The sequence below is a fragment of the Arvicola amphibius genome, chromosome 7, assembly GCF_903992535.2.
Source record: "Arvicola amphibius chromosome 7, mArvAmp1.2, whole genome shotgun sequence".
NCBI classification, from domain to species: domain Eukaryota; kingdom Metazoa; phylum Chordata; class Mammalia; order Rodentia; family Cricetidae; genus Arvicola; species Arvicola amphibius.
In genome coordinates this window covers 71,586,025-71,602,517 of record NC_052053.1, presented here as the reverse complement: position 1 = coordinate 71,602,517, position 16,493 = coordinate 71,586,025, and the positions used below count along the sequence as shown (strand labels likewise).

The following is a 16,493-nucleotide window of genomic DNA, read 5'->3' as shown; positions in this document are numbered from 1 at the left end:
TTGAATGACTGTGCCATCCATGGACTCACATCAAAAGGATGAATGACAGCTGCCAACAGACATGAAATAAAAAGTTAGCGAGGTGTGATGGCTCCCACCAAATCATTCCAGCACCTGGGAGACTGAGGCAGAAGGATTGCTTTGAGTTTGGTGCCATCCTGGGCTACATAATGAGATCTTGTATATTAAAAAGGGCTTCCATCCAAAACCAAATAGCAGCATGGAACAAAACAAAGCAAAACAAAAAAACAAAAGCAACAAAAAAATTAGGATGACATTTTTAGAGGGCTGTGAAGGGTTTTTAGCACAGCTGTGACAATCAGGTAATGCAAACCTTAACTAGCTAGAATTAGTCATTCGGCAGTGTTTAAGTACTTGAAAACATAATGTGTGCACTTAATGTGCACAATTTTATTTTTCAATTATAAAAGCAAAACAAAATAAAAGTGAACAAATTTGCCAGGCATCAGTTGCTGGTGGGGACTGAGAGTTAGTGATTTAAGCATAGCCCAGCTCCTGCAGCACTCAGGCTGGGGGCCGTTGTGTTGACGCACACGGCCCCTCTAAAATTCTCTTCTGTTTTTGTGTTTGTAGAAAGTTTGCTTTTCAGGAGATGATCTGATCTAAGTTTTTAAACATACTGCAGAGGGATCCCAGCAAGATGCTGTGTATTATCTCCGGGTCTCTAGCTCTGAGTCTGGGGTGCACTCCTTGGCCCCACTGTCTTTAGGAAGCAGTTGAATGAATCGTGAGCAGCAGAGTGGCAGGAAGCAATGTGATTAATCTATATGGTCAGGGCTTAGGTCCAATTAAGAAGTGATCTTATTTACCTACTCTGTGGACATGAGCCTGGAAATCGCTTGCTATGTTAGTGAAAGATTTTGTTTTTGAATCTCCATGATTCATGGGCACTAAGAGAAACTCTGAATGGAAAAAAATCAATAAATTATACAGAAATAGTAATGTACAGAAAAATAGTGAGGAAAACGCATTGAGCACAGGTCAATAATGAGTACTTCTGGTATATGTGTCAATACTTTTGAATAAACAGTAAACTGAGGTCTATTGGAAACACGCATAGTTGGCAGGTCTGGGATGGGGGTAGAGTTCCTGATAGAAATGCAGGCCAGTGTGACATTTGGCTCGTGGGCCCCAGTGGCTCCTGAATCTGGATTGTAGGAGTTTGTGAGGAAAATATAGAAATGTCAGCTATGGTCAGTTAGGAAGTCACAGTGCGAATCAACAGTTGCTAGTCATTTTTAATGCTGGGTTCCCTTACGCTATACCACTAAAAACCGCTTCCCCTCTGGGGTATCAAGTACTCCCAGACACACAGACTCAGATGCACAGGTGCATCAAGGAGTCCCCACAGACAGTTTTAAGAGTGATAGGAGGTGGCTAGATGTTGTTTGTGCTAAGGAGAAAGGATAAAAACATAAGCAATCTTGTAAGTACGTAATGGACTAAGAACAAGTGTGGGTCAACAGAGAAAATGTTGTCTGTAATGCTGGCCCTGCTTTTTCTCTCATGTAGAATCTAAAGAAAAAAAAATAGAGAGGTCTAGAATGGAAGCAGCAGCAGGGCTTGGAGTGGGGATGAATGCCGGTAATAGGGACTGAACTATTGTTAGAATATCTGATACACACATATGAAACTGTCCTGAGCCCCATTGTGTGGAAGTACACACTAGCAATCTAACTGTAGGCTTTTTCTTTCTTTTGAAAGTTCATGCTTGACTTCAGCAAGTGGATGCGCCCCCTCCAACTGAATCATCCTGGAACATCAAAGGTCTCAGTTTTTACCTCTGTGGGTAAGGAAAGAAGAGATTAATGTGAGTAATAGCTCAAATTTTATGTTCTTGAGTTCGGAGGTTGGCTTATGGGTGTTGCTTGCATCTTCCCAAAGTAATGAATGGATGTAATTCATAAGTAAAACCAACAAAGGCCAGTGGTGGGAATCAAAAGCATGGATGGGAATGTGCTCAGACCGAGGGTTTTAATTAATGTGATTTAGCATCAGTAAAATCCAGTAGAAGAAGGTAAGTGCCAGAACATTCATTTTCAGGGTTGTTTAATATTCTACTTTCTTCTTTCTTGCTGCAATTCACTTATGCATTTTTTCACTGGTAACACTCAGGCTGTTAATTTCTTAAGGAGAAAGGGTGCAGGACAATGGACAAAATGATCTGCTTATTCTAGTTGCATAGTAAGATCATGCCGCTTTACTTATTGCTGGTGCCATCCTTAAGGCCCAAAGCATCCAGGCAAAGGGTCCATGGTGAACACTGACTGGCTAGAATATAAAAAAAGGATACATACTTTGGGAGAAAGTGACCATTAATTAAGTGGAGAATGGACACTTGACAGAGCAATGTATTATTCAGTGATGTTGTTCTTGGGCCTTTGGATTTATTAATTTATCATGTATATACATAGATATGTACATATCTTAGCACATCAATGCATGAAGTAGTGAGCAAATGGAGAAAATATATCAATAGCCTTGTAGAGCAGTGAGCTTTCCCAGGTGTCTTAATACAAGAGTTTTGACTAAACTGTAACTCAGGGAACTGTCAGAAAAAGAAAATCCCCCCTCATTTCTGCTGTAAGGTGTGCTTCTTGCACAAGATGAGCACAGTCAATGATTTTGGCCTCCGCTCATCCCTTCTTTGAATTATTTTATTATAATGGGGCGAGCACAGAATGAATAAAGATGGCCAATTTTGCAAAGAGAGAAAAAGAAGGAAAGAAGCATTATTACTCGTTGTTCCTTTCCAACCCTCATAATACACATAGATACAGTCTTTCTGACCATGGCCCTGAAGGACACGTCCTGTGCCGTGAACCACGGTACTGCTGTTTGCATTGTGTTGATAGCTGGCCACTGGTTTTATTTAGACAAGCAATAAATTATATGCATGAAAATGGTTGTTTGAATAATTGTCTAATTGAAAAAAGGCTAAGCATGGGAGATTTCTGTGTATATTATAATAAGCTTTACTGATCTAATTCTGTCCACCAAAGGCCATTCTCTTAAAAACAACCTTGTCCGCTGTGTCTGTGATCACTGTGCCTATGGATACAGCTAATGTTTTGGTTCAGTGTCTCAACTTTCGTTTTGATGTACCCTTAAAATTGAGTAAAGGGATGAGTTCACATCTCAGCTGATTACTTAAAGGATGTAGACCCGGGTACAGTTAGGAGCAAATTCTGTAAAACAAAAATTTGAATTGAAACTTTTCATTTCATTATAGTTGTGGCGTGGGTGTACACACAATCGTGCATGTGTGTACACACACCATTGTGCATGTGTGTAGGTCTGAGGACAGCTATTTGGAAGTTGATTCTCTCCTTTCATTGGTAGTGTGTGGTAGTAGAACTCAGGCCTTGGCTTTCTCAGCAAGCACTTCTCCCCACTAGTCATCTTGCCAGCTCAAAGATCTGATTAATTTAGACTCATTAGTGATTAATAAAAGCCCCCCATCTTTAACTGACCTTTGTTTGATTGAATCATATTAACTGCAAGTTTTAGTTTATTTCTGTGCCTGGGCCTCCACCACATCTTCTTATTTTATTTATATGTTGGTCGTTTATGCCTTTGACACAAGTTAGCAATAAACCACCTACGCCTAAGCTATTGAATGCAGAAGCACAAAAGTCCTTGAGTCCCTTCACCACACAGGTGGAGGCCAGCATCTCCACCTTCACTGACTGCCAGCTGTGGTGTTCGCACTCTGTGGAGAGCGGAAGGTGTTTCTGTTCTGTGACACATACACTCCACAAAGAATGGAGCCCACAGATTTAAACCTTTTAATGGGCTGACTCATGAGGGATTGGGTGGCTAATCCAAACTTGGTGACTCTTATTCCCATTGTTATGGGCTCCAGAATAACTCTACTTCTTACGCACTGACTCATGTCCTCTTTAATTTTTAATACAACAGAAACTAAACTTCACCTCCCTGCACAAGGGAAACAAATACAGTCATTAAGATGGTGTGCTGCTACCCACGGACACCTTAACCTCATTTATCTTTTTCAAGGGACCTGATTGTGCATTGCCATGGGTCTACCCTGAAACAATGCTCCGAGAGGCCCCATGTTTCACACATTAGCTGGCCGGCTCGTCATCTTTCTTCTGTCAGTAGCTTGTTCACTCCTAAATTACATCAAGTGGATAGATGCTTGCCTATGAATAAAATAAAAGAATGCATATGGGAGCAGCAGAGGGAATCGCCCAGAGTTTGTAGTTAATAAGATTCAGCATCCCTAACTCCGCTAATCATGGATGGCTTTTGTTTGTTCTCAGAATTTTTCAGTCTTAAGATTTGTTTTGCGGCCTTAGTAGTTTACACCCTCAGTCAATGATGACTGCCTGGACCCAGAACTCACTGAGGTGGGAGCATGCAGAATGAGGGCGGCAGGCAGAGCTAACGTCCTTGCTGTGATTGGAGTGTGGTTCATGGTTGTTCACATTTAGTTCCCCTAATCTGAAACATCAGAAAGTGTTCTTAAATCTGAAACTTACTGAGCATTGACTTTTGGGTGCATGTGGAAGATTCCACACATGTCCGCCTGATGGTTATAGTCAAAATATGGGTGGGTCCACTGAAATATTGTAAAAATGTCCTTCTGGTCACAGGTGTAAGGTGACTAGGTGACAAATGAACCTTATTTCTTTTGGGGTAATATTTTTAAGATATTTCATTGTGTTTGTGCAAATATTCTAAAAGTTGAAAAAAAATTCCAAACTTGCAATACTTCTTATACCATGCAAGTCGGAAGCAGGATGCTCAGCTATGGCTGTTGAGAGCTCTGGCATGAGTTCCGCATCCTGTGATTTCATGGCTACAGCATGAAACACACTAGTCTCACAGTTTCCATGAAGCCAGAATTCAGGGGTTTCTGTGTGGTGTCTTGTCAACTTATAGCGAGATGCCAGCCAAAGTAGTTGCTTGGCTGTGTGTGTGTGTGTGTGTGTGTGTGTGTGTCTGTCTGTGTCTGTGTCTGTGTGTCTGTCTGTGTGTATGTATGCGTCTGTGTGTATGTGTTTGTGTGTATGGATGTGTGTCTATATGTGTGTCTGTGTGTATGTGTTTGTGTGTATGTCTGTGTGTCTGTGTATGTCTGTGTGTCTGTGTATGTGTCTCTGTGTGTGTGTGTGCACGTGCGTATGTGTGTGTGTCTGATCTGCCTGCAAGGCTCATGTCCATGGCTGGCTGTTGATGGGGACCATACTTCCTCTCCACATGAAGCCTTCCTCAGTGAGAGTCCTTAGAACATGGCAGCTAATTTCCCCTGAGCCATCAGTACAGGGCAGAATTAGGTAGGTCCCTAATGTATCATATAGCCTAACTCCCTGAGGCACAAACCAACACTTCCATATTGTTCTCTTGGTCACATAGACAGCCATGATCCACAAGTGAGCAGATCACACGGGCTATGTGCCACATGCCGGGGACCTGGCCATCATCTTGGAGGTTGCCTACCACACTGACTGTACAAAAGTCAGATAAATTCAATAAGAAGAGCAAGGAGGGTTCCCAAGAGCAATTGACAGGAAGTGAGGGAGCTACATAATCACACGTCCTCTTCACTGCCACGAGAGTGTCTCAGTCCTACAGGAAGTAAGCTATCAGGTCTATCTCAGTGCAATGCCAGGAGCTTGACTTCAGTTTCACATTCTATGGTTATTGACTTTGTAGTCATGACTCAATAAATGAGTGAGCTGGTAAACAAGGGTAGGACTAACTAAAGCAAAGACAACCAATCCTTGACCCATGATGAGAATTCTGGGGTGTCTGAATCAATGATTTTGATTAACCCTGTAACTCTGAGGTCCATCGGAAGAGATTTTATTAGAGGCAGGTGAGATGACTCAGTGGGTTAAGGCACTTGCTGCCAAGCCCGAGAGCCTGAGTTCAATCCCCGGTTCCACATGGTGGAAGGAAGAGAACTGTTCCCGAGGTTTTCTTCTGATCTCCCCATGTGTGATACAGCATGCACCTACACACAGACAAAGACATACACACACAAAGAAACATACACATAGACAGAGATACATGCAAGGCACACAAACATGCAGCCAAAGACATATACACAAAGACACACAGATAAAACACAGACAACACACACAGACACACATAGACAAATAGACACTCAGACGAACACACACACAAAGACACACAAATATAGGCAAAGACACACAAACACAAAGACACAGAGACAAAGACAACTGCATACAGGTAAAGACACACACAGACAAAGATATACATAAGACATACAAAAAGAGACACACACATATAAAAAGACACTCACAAGATGCATATACATACGAAGACACACACACACACAAAGATACACATAGAAACAAAGACACACAAGATACACACATATAAAGACACATGCACACAGGCAAAGATACACACAGGCAAAGATACACACAAAAGACACACACAACAAAGATATACACAAAGACACAGAAGACATATACATATAGACAAAGACACATACACAGGCAAAGACACATGTGCCAGGCAAAAACACACAAATACACACACATGGTCAAAGAGGCACACAACAAACGATACACACACAACACAGATAGACAAAGACACACATGCACACAGACAGACCTACATGCATACAAAGAGATACACAAGAAATACACATAGACAAAGACACACATACACTCAAAAAGTCACACACATGACACACATGTAAAGACACACATACAGACAAAGACATACAGGCAGAGATACACAGTCAAACGCATATACAACAAAGATACACACAATGACACATGCACACAGGCAAAGACACACACACAGAGGCATGCAACAAAGACACTCACAGAGATGTACACAAGACATATACTTACAAAGACACACACAGACAAAAACACATAGTCAAAAAGACATACAGCAAAGACACTCACAGACAAAGACAAACACAAAGACACACAACACACACAAAGACACATTCACAGCCGGGCGGTGGTGGCGCACGCCTGTAATCCCAGCACTTGGGAGGAAGAGGCAGGTGGATCTCTGTGAGTTAGAGGCCAGCCTGGTCTACAAGAGGTAGTTCCAGGACAGGCTCCAAAGCTACAGAGAAACCCTGTCTCGAAAAACCCACACAGACTAAGACATACATAGAAAAGACACACACACAAAGATACACAGACAAAAACACATACAGCACACACAAGGACATAAGACACACACATACAGACAAAGACACCCATAGACAAAGACAAACACAAAGACACACACACAACACATACAGAAAAAGACACTCACACAATGGCACATAAAAGACACACATACACACACCCAGGCAAATACACATGACAGGACACATACACACAAAGACACACATAAAGGCAAAGACACAGAGCCAAAGACACACACAAGACACGTAGACAAAGACACACATGCAAAGACACAACACATACAAAGACATATACAATAACACACACAGTCAGAGACACACACATGGACAGAGACATACAGATAGATACAGAGAGACACATGCACACAGACAGACATACACAACACACACAAAGATACACACATGCACACAAAGACACACATGCCCACAAAAACACCCACAGACAAAGATATACAGAAGACACCCACATACTAACAAAGACACACACAAACAAAGACATAAGCACATAGCCCAAGACACATACAGCAAAGACGCACATCCACACAAGCAAAGACACACAACAGACACAAACACAGACCCACTCACAAAGACATACACACCATACCATACACAAAACACACACAAAAAGACACACATGCACACAAAGACACACACAGATAAAGATACATAACACACACACACACACACACACACACACCTAAGAAGTAAAAAGAATAGACACTTGTTTAGTTGTTTAGTAAATCTTATTAAAGTTAGAAACATTTTAAATTTTGTTCTTTAGCTATTTAGCTTCATAAGTCTGTGTTGTTTCACTGTAAGTAAATTAATACGACTAGGCAGATATTTAAATACATAAATATTTAAATAATCAAGGGCAAAACACAGCTGTTTGTGGCCTCCTTATGAGATTGCAGAATTTATGTACTATTGCGAATACATTTAAAGCAATCAATTCCAGCATAAATTTATTAAATCTGATTGATAGCCTTTCACATAGGAACACTGAGTCCTGAGAAATTGATAGCATTGTTCTTCATCATTAAGGAGAGAGTGGATGGGGAATTCATGCTTGTTTATTGAACTGTAGTTAAAATACAGAAAGTTCAGTAAAGAGGAACCAGCATTGATCTAATGAGCACAGGATTGCTAAGGTTAAGGAAGGCTAACCATCCCTGTTACATGGACGTTCACTGTGGAAAGAGGAAGCCATAAGTTTTATATTGACAATATCGTGCTTGTTATTGTTGGGACTTATTGTCTGTTGATATTTTGTTGTTATTGCTTCCTGTGAGTGAGCAAAGGATGGTTTAAATGAATGAAGAAAGCATTCAAACCTAGGCCAGTGATCATGGAGCATGTCAGCAAGAACTTAACTAGACTCCGAAGTCCCAAGGACCACTGGGAAGCTAAAGCAGCTACTGTTTTCATGGGAAAGAGTGTGGGAAGACTCAGTTTGGTGGGTTTTTTTTGTCTGTTAAGATTCTTTAGTTCATGCTGGGGAGTAGTAGCACACGCCTTTAATCACAGCACTTAGGAGGCAGACGCAGGCAGATCTCTGTGAGTTCAAGCACAGCCTGATCCTCAAAGTAGGTTCCACAATAGCCAGAGCTACATAGAGAAACCTCGCCTTGAACCCACCCCCCAAAGATTCTTTAGTTCAATTTATATTTTTATAAGTTAATACATGAATAAAGGAATAAAATATGTAGATGAATAGAAACAATAAAGGCGAGCTGTGGATGGAGCATCACAGGTGTCTGTGATGACAGGGAGATCTCATGAAAAGAGAAATAGGATTAATTGAATTTCCAGGTCAAGGGTCACTTCTTGGGGTGAGGGACATAAGAAGAGGGCCCTTGAAGAATTGGGTGCTGTTGATGCCAGCCAATTGTTTCTCTAAATGTTTTTCCTCCCCACACCTCCCCTCCCCCACTATTATTTTATTTTATTTTATTTTTTTGATCAGTTTTAGGATCTTAGAAAAATTGACTCGAGGCTGCAGGGATGCCACACACATCTGTGTGATCTTCAAAGCCATCCCCCACAGCCTATATCATCCAGTAGCGTAGAACAGTTTTTTGAATGATGAACCTACATGGTACTTCTCAGTCTGCAGTTCACGCCAGCACTTCCTTCAGTTGTATTTGTTATGTGTCTGGCTAGATGTGTAATGGCATCCAAGCCGTGTGTGGAACACTTTCATAGCCCTTGGGATGCCCAGTTGTCTTTCTCTCATTCCCTGTCAACCCTGGCAATCCCGGATTTCAATGTCCATCCATAGGGCGCCGTTCTTGGAATTTCACGTAGTTGGAATCATCCAGCATGATGACTTTCCAGGTTGGTTTCTTTCATGGGTCAAATGCATATAACACCCCCTCCATGCCGTCTCATGCCACAGGGGTTCATGTGTTTAGTGTGTGCTGATGATGTTCCATTTTCTATGTGTGCCATGGTTTGTGTGTTCCATAGACGAGCATCTTCCATCCATGGTAGGAATCATTAGTTATGGCGGACAATGTGCTGGACCTGCCTCTGCAGACTCATCAGTCTCAAAAAACAGTCTACTTTGCTGGGGCATTCTGGTCTTTTGTCTTTCTGAACAAATTTGAGGATAAGTAAATCAATATTCACAGAAATAACTTGCTGATATTTTAATTGCAAAATGCACTGAATCTATAAGTTAAGTTGGAAAAAACTTTGCTCTTTATGAGATTGGCTCTTCCTATCCATGAACATAGGAAAGCTCTTCTCAAGTTATCTTATCTCATGATAAAACTCACTTTATTAATGAGTCTTATCATTTTATTCATAGAGATCCATTCACAATTTGTTCATTTCATGCCTAAATATTTCTATATTGTGGTTCTAAAATAAGTAATCTTAGCTTTTGTTTCAAACTTATCTTAATATTCATGTTTATTTTGTATCCTGTAACCTTTCTCTGATCACATAATCTGTCCTGTAACTTCTGTCCATTCCTTTCTGTTTTCTTCACAGATAATCACGTCACCCAACACAGCTTTGTTTTCTTCTTTTCTGCCAGTTTATTTTCATTTCATTTCATGTTTTTGTCTTAATAATTCTTTGTCAAAGACTTTCAGTCTAATTTTGAAAATCAGTGATGAGAGGGGATAGCCTGGTCTTGCTTCTGATATTAGCTTGGAACCTAGCTAGTTTACCTCATTAGACATTAATCTTACTCATTATTAGATTTGATTTCTTAATATTTAGTGAAAACTTAGATATCTAAGTTTGGTTAAGTTTACTTTTCTTCCACAGAATGGTCCCAGACAGCTGAGTTACTCGGCTTTTCTTAGAAGCACAACCTTAGCAGTTAGCTCCACGTATAAGAAACTAAAAGAATAATGTGAGACATTGTGTGCATGGCCTTGTTTAGGGTGCTTTGCTCATGTTTAGTAGTAGCTCCAAGGGGTGTCTTTAAAAAAGAAATTTAAGTCTCCAGGAGAGGATCACTGATCAGAAAGTGCGAGGAACCAAAAATATTTCATTCAATTTGGTGTAGTGGCAAGGACTTTTAAATCAGTAATAGCTGATTCATTTGTTATGAGAACTGTTTATTGTTGTGTTCTACCACACATTATTTAAACATTTGTCTGTCAGTCTGACCCTGGCTGATAGGGAAGAAATCACAAGTGGTAGAAGGTGCTGGCTTTACTACCTTCCATTGGGCCATCTTCACACAGGGACCCATTCCCTCAGTGGAAGGCCTGGGTACCAGCAGTCAGAGCAGAGTGGTATGCAGCCTAGGTGCTGGAGAATCATTTTTGTTCCCTGAGGTCCACAGTTGAGGGAGATTTATTTGGTAAGAAAAGGGAGATCTTGTCTCTGGAGTTTTGTGTGGTGTGGTAAGCACCAGGGAATTAACATGTCTAGGGAAGGCATGGTTGGGCCCATCATCAGTACCATGGGGTATCTGAAACCAGGATATTGTGATTAAACCCGTGTACAACTCTGAGGTCTTTTAGAAGTAGCCCTTTTGTAGTGAATGAGTGCCCGGTGCCATGTCCTTGGCCTTTGTTGAGGGAATACATTGACTTTTTTACTTCTACACCAGCACTGGGGGTGGGTGGTAGATAAGGCTCATAAGCTACGTACATTCTCAGCTTGGTTTTTACTTTTATTTTGAAATTAGTTTATGAAGTTTTAAAAAGTAAGAATAAAAAAGAGGATGAGTTGTGAAATTATTACCAAGGAATGTAATAAGACATGAATTATTATTACATTTGACCAACAGTAAAGGCTCTTAGCATTGTTCAGGGGTATGTGGTCATTTGTATGTAAAAGTGTTTGCCATATATTGGTAACTGGTCTTGGATAGTTCCTTAGGGAAGTAACACCTGTTCATTGGTGTAAAAAATTGTTAAATGTCCACAAAACTGCCAAATGAGCAGAGACCAATGGTAAAAATGTTAATTCAAAACCTTTAGTTTTTTTGATTTTCTTAATAAAAATGTAAAAAGAACCAAGTCTGCCATTATTGTGGGCAGTGGCAATAGCCAGATCAAAATATTTTTTTTATACCCCAGGGCCACACCTCTATCTATGATGCCTGTTGGCAGAGATCTGTGAGTCAACACCTCTGGTAACGCCTGGGTGTAACTCTGAGATCCGTTATTCAGTGAGGGAAGGACAGTGTTTTGTGGAGAAACTATGTGCCGAAGTTGGGAAAATTCAGTCAACTCGCCCTTGGAATTTTGTGATTCAGTGATGTGAAGTGTGTTATTTCAAGAGCATCAACATGTACGTAGGAAGTAGATACAGTAAAAAAAAAAAAGACACATTACATAGGAGAGGCGCACCTATGTGTACAGCAAGTAGTCTAATAAGCCAAGATAAGGAATGTTATTGCTTGCTAAACAGCAAGAGCACCTGTTAATTGGGGCAAAGCGGAATGGAGTCTGTAGCCCTCTTGCATACTGAGCATATTAGTAGCTGCAATTGAGAGAGTTGCTTGGGTGTTTACTGTTCATTAGGAAAAGGGAAAGCACAGCAACCAACAATTTGTTAAATACCCTCTGATTAACAGATGTTTCTAATTACTGGAGAACTTATTCTTGGGCACGGTTCCTTACATGCTTACAAGGATATACTTACATGTTTACAATATTTAAAACCCCAAGTTTTATATTAAATCTCAAGTTTATTTTTATGTAGTTCTGCTTGACTCATTACATTATAAATCCATTCTAATTCTCCTTTTCCCTCCTGTGGTGAATTTAGGACCCCTGATTTAATTATTTAATATGGAATCATTGTCCTGAGTAAGGAGCATAGATGAGAATAAAGGTAAGACCCTTAGTTCGTGGTCTGTTTGGAGTCTTTTGTTTATAGATGATATTGATGGATTTCAAGATGAGTAATACGTACCTAAAGCAGGTACCACTCTCCAAGTATGTACTAAGTGAGGGAAGGCAGGCTTATTTACAAAATCATGTTTAATCCAAATTAGTGCAACAGAAATGATTTTCAGTGGAGAGGTTGTTCTCCTGGCCTTTTGTGTTACTCTTCGTGTTGTGGCTGAGTTCAGCATGCACAAGAGTAGCTCCCTGGGGATGGCCCAGTATATAAGCCTATGAGTGTTTCAGAGGTGGAAGACAATACCTTCATTCTGTTTCATGGAGCCATCTTTGACATATGGCTGGATTAAATAAAAGAGTACCACACAAAAACTAGATATGGATCTGGTCCAAAGCAGACATGTTTAACAGTCCATAGTGCGCCACCCTTCAGCACCCGTATCAATGTAGTATGACCTTAATTTCTCAATGAGAAAAGAGCCCCAACCCAAAGATCTGGTTTTGGGGACTCTGTTTTGTTAATTATGAATTAGTCAGTTAATAAATGAAGCAAACACCCAGCATGGGCCAATGATGAGGAGCATGGGGTTTCTGAACGAGGACAGTGATTAAACCCTTATGAAATCTGAGGACTATTGCAAAGTGGTGTCTGCAGCCTGTAGAGACGAGTCCCCAAAGGCAAATCTTTGTGGATTCGTGGCACAACCCACATTCCTGTAATAAAACTAGCCATGAATAAAGACTCTATCAGTGACTGAAAATTAAGGAAGATAAGACTGGTCACGATGGCACATGTCTACAGTCCTAACACTTAGGGAGTTGAGGCATGGGCATCAGGAGCTTGAGGCAAACCATGGTTACATTTCTCCCCAAAACAAAACAAACAAAAACAAAATAAAGCAACAACAACAACAAAAAAAGCAAAACCAACAAAATGAGGTAGATGGCATGGTTCACATGTAAGGGCATTTGCGACCATGCCTGATGATCTCTGAATTCCATCCCTTAAATGGAGAAGAACAGACCCCATAAGTTGTCCTCTGATCTCTACACATATGCCCCCACATACACACACATACACATGAGTGTGTGCACTAAATGAACAAATTAATTAAAACAAAAATAATGAAGAGAAACCAATGGTATACTTGTACTTGATCAAGCATTTAATGCAGTGTGGGTGGTTAGTCATTTTGAGAGTCTTAGTTTAGATGCCTACCAGTCGTAGAGATCATGCTATTTGATTATTGCAAAAGGAGGCAAGTTGAGGCGAGTTGTCTCATGTCAAGGAAAAGAAGCCATTTCTGTAATTAGTGACTAAAGGCAGAACACTCATACACAGGGCAACGATGAGACTTCACAACACTACCTTTGATAAAATCTAGACAACTTTATTGAAAGAAACACACACTAAGTCAAGTCAAATAAGTTTGCTTCTCCTAAGCGGTGGCATAGGAAAACATAAATACCACTCAGGGGCTGATACAGTACGGGTGGACTCCCATCACACACAGTGCAATTAAGAAGAGACACATTCTTAAATTTGTGTCTCAACCAGTCCTTTTTGTTTTGTTTTGTTTTAATGCAGCCATTATGTACCAGTGGAAACCTTTATACCCTTGGGATCTTTATGCCATCCACTTCTGAAATCCACAGGAAGGCAGGGATTTTCTGGGTCTTTCCAGTAGTGCATTTGGGAATTTACCTTGTTAGTGAGTGTTGGCTTGATGGCGGCAAACTTTAAAATTCTGCTAGAAAAATTATCCCATGAGAAATTAAACACATCAGTTAGTGAGGGAAGTAAGCAGGGGCTGGGGAGAAAGCTAAGTCAGTCAGTGTTTGCCTTGAAATCATGAGAAACTGATTTCCATCCCCAGCTCATGTAAATTAAAAAGGTTGAGTGTGATGAGCCAGCAGTGGGTATATGATGGCATGTACCGCTGACCCCAGTGCCGGGGAGGCAGAGGCAGGTAGATCTCTAGCTCTTGTTGGCTAGCCAGCTCCAGACCAGTGAGAGACATAACCTCATTAAACAAGATGGTTAGCTTCTGACCAGCACCCAAAGTTGTCCTCTGGCCTTACACACACACACACACACACACACACACACACACACATGCACACGCACACACATGCAGGCATGTGCGCACAGACACATATATACACACTCACGCATGCATGCACACATACACACAAACACACGCACTTATGCACACACGTGCACTCACACACATACACATGCACACATGCATGCATATACTCGCTAACATGAGCCTGCACTTACCCAGGAAAATGAAGCTTGGACCATCACGGAGATTGTACCATATGGTAAATCTCTCCTCTCTAGCTTTTCACAAGGTCCAGCTGAAAGGACAGCTTTACTCTTATGTATGTTGGTAACAAACACACCAGCTGTTCCTAATAATTAGAGTTATTTTTCTTTCCTTTTTTTTTTTTTTTTTTTTTTTTTTTACTGCTGGGTTCAGTGGTGTTCATTACATTATTTAAAATAAAAACTAATGCAGGTTCATAAATATAAAGTGCTGTTCTCACTTCTAAATCCCATAAAGCAGTAAATATAAAGGACTGCCGCCTTCCCGAGTGTTACAACCGGAACGCAAACCGTTTATGGCTAATTGATCACCCCCCAACTGTGGTTCCTCTTCAGAAGCTAAATGACACTAATTCATTTGCATGTTTGCCTTTTACTCCTCAGAATGAGCACAGCTGGTATGGCTTCATGGCTACCTTCTGAGGAAGATCATGCCTGTGTACCTCTGGAAACCATGTAAGTGACAATGGAAGGCCTTGTCCTTGTTGGGAGGGGGTGCCATCGTGTTCACAGAGTGGTCTCCGAGGTTCAGGTTCCAGGTGGCCATGAGCTTGACAGTGGTGGAAATATTTTGTGAGCTAGCAATCGGGATGGATCCACTTCAGCACAGCCAAATTCCTCAGGATAAAAAGATGAGTGCTTTTCAACCATTTCCAGAATATTTTAATGTGATTTAGATCATAATGGACCCAGACGCTTCTCCATTGTATTGCCTTGGCGGTCCCCTCACTGAGGGGCAACTGTAATAAAACAGCAAATCTTCTCATCAGATGGTAGTTCATTGTGCCACCTGTGAAATATAAATATGAAGTGAAAGAAGCTCAGACACGGCTCCTTGAATGTCAGCAATTGATAGGGTGCACAGAATTGGATTCATTCAGATTTGCCCTCTTGAGGCTCTCAGCAGAATGGGCAGGCTGTCGCTCTGTGGGATATGCACTGTCAAGACGTGTTTGTATCTTCAAGGCTCTTTCCTTCCTTAATTCATGGATATTTATTGTATTATTTGTGAATCAATGAATAAGTTGAGAATAATATGCTTGAATAAAAGTACAGCGTACCACCTGTGGATTGACAATGGCTATGCCTGGGGTATCTGAATCCAATGTCTTGATTAATCCTGGCCTGCGACTGTGAGGTCTGCTGTGTGCATGGGAAATGTGCCTTTGGGTTTTCATTGTTTATGTGTGGTGAGTTACTATTAATGTCAATCAATACACCAGTAAAAGACAAAAGGGGCTCTGCCTTATTCAGATATGAAAGGCGCTAATAAAGCAAAGATTGCTGTTCATTTCTGTGAGAGGACTTAGCTAGCCCCTCCGCCATTGTTTGGTGTCGGTGCTGAGTCGCTCATAGCATGACTTATTTTAAAATGTGCCAAGAATCTTACATAACGAAGTTATGTATTTAGTATAGTATCAAACTAGTAAAACTATATAAATAAGCACATTCATTAACAACTTAATACAATGAGCTGTTTTTCTTAGCACACTAAAAAGTATTTTGATAAACAACACAATTAACAGAACCTCAAAGGCTAATTAATGACTAGCCATTGCTACAGGTGACCCGACAAAACAAAACCTGAACCCTATAACTGAGTGATTGTTACAGGTCCTCCCACTAGTTTTTGTAGCGGTGAGCTGCGGGCTGCGTTCCGCTGCCCAGCTTT

General features: G+C 40.8%; 1 long non-coding RNA gene and 1 other non-coding gene across 3 annotated transcripts in view; both read left to right on the top strand.

The window, feature by feature from the left end:
• LOC119819027 overlaps positions 1 to 16,493 on the top strand; it is a 36,668-nt gene that overhangs the window by 11,252 nt on the left and 8,923 nt on the right. For both annotated transcript variants that reach the window (XR_005286213.1, XR_005286212.1), the window contains 3 exons: positions 1,726 to 1,831; positions 12,413 to 12,478; positions 15,206 to 15,277. This is a non-coding gene — a long non-coding RNA (uncharacterized LOC119819027). The remainder of the gene's footprint in view (positions 1 to 1,725; positions 1,832 to 12,412; positions 12,479 to 15,205; positions 15,278 to 16,493) is intronic.
• Positions 5,772 to 5,842, top strand: LOC119820105. The gene has a single exon (XR_005286376.1). It is a non-coding gene; the product is annotated as a small nucleolar RNA SNORD113/SNORD114 family (small nucleolar RNA).